Here is a 4,264-nt window from a genome sequence, read left to right as displayed (position 1 = left end):
AGTTTAAAAAAAAGAAAAGAAAAAAATGAAGAGCAAAATTTTGCTCCCACAAGTTCAAGCAGTCTTCTTGACTTTACAAGTCTCTGGACTTAATGTGGTCAGAATTTCTGACCACGGATATGCTCCGAGCAGCTACATCAACATACAGTGTTGGTTGGACAAATATGGCTTACAATATTGCATTATTTTACACTTTTTTCCAATACACGTCTACACATAACAAGAGCATGAAACGTCACCTACAGGGCCATTCACATTTGCAGTAAAACACAACAAGATTTCAAATCTTTAGAAGTTCCACTCAAGTTGGATTGATGTGGATGTAAAGATGCATATGAAATCTAATAAGACATCTACGTACGTATCTTGCCCTTTATTGTTTTTTAAAAATTTTGTTGGGTACACATTGAGCACGGCACCCACAGATTTGAAGTGTGAATTTGATAGCCTGATATCCAGCTTTGTTCACTCACATGGCATCTCATATTCCCAGCTGACTTCTGAACTCTGCATCTCAAGGCACCTGTGTGCTATCTCCACAGTTTGCATGGATTACCTGGAGACTGACAGGGAACATATATGCAAACACAGTGCATTCCTGGTACACCTTGACTATCTAGAGCCAGGTGTACTATCAGTCCACTGCGATCATGTGTGAACGGAGCTAAGTTCTCTCAAAGATTTATTCCAGCTGTATTGGCAAGTGAGAGTGGCCCTGGAATACCAAAAGTGGATAGTACAACTGCAGATAAGAGGGGCTTTCTTAGACTGAATAATTAATCAATAGATCAAAGCTTCCAGGGTGAAATGGAATTGAGTTGGGGGGGGGGGGGGTGCCATGAAGGACTAAAAAAAAAAAAAGAAATTAAGAATTCAACAGAAATTGCTCATCAGACATAAAAAAACAAGTAATACTTAATAATAGTGGTGATCTGCCATCAATGCTATATGCAAACAAAACCCACAAATCTCTCTTAATTTCATTCCTTTCAGTCAAAACGCATAATATGCCTCCGAGTCATAAACTAGTTCTTCAGTGATACACATGTCAAAATATGTATTAGTAATTACCAAGCATTTTGGATATGAACAAGAAACAGCTGACTCCTGCTGTATGATGCAATAAAATCACATGAAACTGGCTGCAGCAAAGGTTACTGAGACACATGGCAAAGTACAGTTTGATTCCTGTGTCTGGGTTGTTCCATCAGACAGTGTGCTATGATAAATGCTCATGATAAAGTGGAATATTCTGGAGATATCAGTAAAACAAAGACAGAAAAATCTCTGGTAATTTTAGACTAGCATCTTAGAACCTAAGAGTGCTATTACATCATCAACATTGTACTGTTACAATGATCTTCTAGTTCTCACAGGATGAATTCTCAATTTTCAGTTGATGCACAAAAAGACACAATTTTCCAAAGGAAACATATCTTTAAAGTCAATGGAAAAATAAATTAATGAACGCAAAGGCATGACATTGGACATCAACAAAATTGTCTGTAGTGATATGGAATCCTCTATATCCTACTCAATATCCTATCTTTGTACATGCCTTTTGATGTACATTCCTAAAATCAATTTCCATCACATTACTAACAAATGCAATAATCATGAATATGTGTAAATGGGAGGTTTCCCTCTGTATATCATTGCAAAGTCCATGTAATATTGTGATGTTAATGGAGTGTACAACGCTTCATTCATTTCAAGACTCGGAGTGAAACACACAGTGTCGCAGTTTCGTCATTTGAACCTTGCACTATGGTGTCTACACTGTCACACTCGAGAACTTAACAGACATTCACATGGCAGTACCTCTTGTAATGTGTGTCCTACAAATTGTATGTTACTTGTGTTTTCACAAGTCTGTTGTGTTTCAGTATATTCATGTGACACAAATTTCCCCTCTGAGAATATCTTCCTATTGGGGACATAACAAAGTGTAAGAACGCAGAGACATGAAAGAGACATGAGGTGCTATGATAAACCTATCTCTGTCAAGATTTTCTTGCAAAAAAATATGTATTACACCTTGGACAATTCCAAAAATCTGCACTAACCTGTGCCGTAACTGTGGCAGCAGTTTATGGCTACTTGTACATAGCGAGTGTGAAAGTTCACTCTATTAAAATGTGTACGACAACCTTTCAACGGCTTTAGCTTACATGACAAATGTTTGGTCAAAATTTTGATACACAGAATAGAAAACTATGGGCTTCACAAAATATAATAAGTTAGTTGTATACTGTAAGCAACAGAATTTCCTTGCAACAGATAAAGGTAGGGAATTCTTGCCATCTGATTTGTACATGTCATGAACATGAGTAGGTGGAACATATTACTGTGAAAGTGCTCAATGCAAAGACACAAAAACATTGAAAAATGAAACAAAATGATTAATTACAAGAGGAATGAAATTTCTGACTTTCTACACTGGTACTGTGCATTTAAAGTGTGATAACTATTAAAGGACAGCTTTATCTGATTACATACAATGTAGTGACTGTGGTGGTGGGATTATCTGATATAGATATAAAAAAAATTAATCTGTAATTGTGATTTCAAGAAAATACTAGCCAACGTGGGATGCTAGTAACTACTAGTTCTTAGAGCGTGAATTTCTTTCCAATACAGCCCTGATGTTAAATTGTGGAGTTTTACAAGGGACTACAGAAATATGTCATGGGAAAGATAAAGATAGAAATCTAACTGCGAAATAGGACTGACTCCAGAGAAAATAAATAATTTTGTCTAAGGCAAGCTCGGCAAAACCAAGCACAGTAAGAGAAATTGTACAATGTAAATACATTTGAAGACATTATTTGCACTATTTCTTGCTTAACCAGAAGTCGGGTCAAATAAAAAAAATCCACCCCATACTGACGTACTGCAGGGTTTTCTGGTTTGGAGCATGGATGCTGGACAATTATCAAACGTTGACTTGTGAACTATATTGAGATGCATACTGTGACCTTTTTTGACATGTGAGTCTACTTTCATGTCAGTTTGGCATGTCTGAAGAAAAGTCTGCATGCTCAAGGCACAGCATGCTCACGACAGCGACAGAACTGCTGGCGCAAAAGGCTATCTACTTTTACTTTCCATCAGCATACAAGAGTAACATAATATGCTTCAGTCTACAAGCAACAAGCATGAGTGTAGAGTTACCGTGGCTTTTTATGCCGTGTTTGCAAGCATTCTTTAGGGCCAGCTGCAAACTTTTTCTCACTACCTTTCTGCTAAGTGCAACACATCATCCCCTTTTCACATTTCACTATGCAGTATAATTCCATGTCTTCATAGAGCAAAAGGAAAAATATAAAGAAAATCAGCAAACAGAAGAATATGAAAAACTAACAAATGGAGAGGAAAAGAGTGCATAAAAGACAGATTTAACAAGGCTTACAGTGTAATTGTTATCATTTTAACATTTCATGATATGAGAAAGCAACTTGTCGAGTTTGCATCATCTGCCCTACCTCAATCTGCACTATCCGATCCGTTCACTGACAGAAATCATACGCAATGACCATAAATACAGAAAAGGGCGTAGAACAGCAATTGTGAAGACCTTGTTGCTAACAAATGTATTAGACTACGAGACAACATAGCACATGGAGAGGTTATTTTAATCATCCCTGTAACACAAGAAGTTGGTCACCAGATTCTTTAAGTTCGGCCCACGAGCTGCGGTGCAAACGTGGAATCTTCTGAAGCTAGGAGCACCCAAGATTGTCCCTTGCACACAGATTAACGTACACATAGTGCTGTTCTTGGTTTTGTTGAAGAAGGGATGTGGTGGGATAGTATTCTCATGGTTGGGTACACGTCACTTCCGGTACAGCTGGAGTGAGGACAAACCGCTCGTCTGCACAGTACATGTGCGCGAAGCTCGAGTGTGAATCCGTGTGCTATATAATGTGAACGCTGTGCATGCACAAGCATACAGTGTACGAATCTACGTGGCGATACACATGACATAGCATCGGCATTTAAAATCCTTGATCTACCATTCTTTTACATAATTTATCAATAATATTTCTTGTGGCTATCAGAAATGTTAAGATGGAACTATATCCGACAGATTCATTAAATTTCAGAGTCAATTACGGAAGAAAAGTAGATAATTTCCTCTCAAAAGTATGCTGATTGTGCACTGATCATGGGTTTGTTTTCATTCCAGCTATGGCTAAATACCAGGATGTCCGACCATGAGAATAGTTGGGAAGTGGGGGAGTGAAGGTGGGAGGGGGCTGGT

The sequence above is a fragment of the Diadema setosum genome, chromosome 22, assembly GCF_964275005.1.
Source record: "Diadema setosum chromosome 22, eeDiaSeto1, whole genome shotgun sequence".
In the NCBI taxonomy this organism is placed as follows: domain Eukaryota; kingdom Metazoa; phylum Echinodermata; class Echinoidea; order Diadematoida; family Diadematidae; genus Diadema; species Diadema setosum.
Note: the sequence above shows the minus strand (reverse complement) of the source record.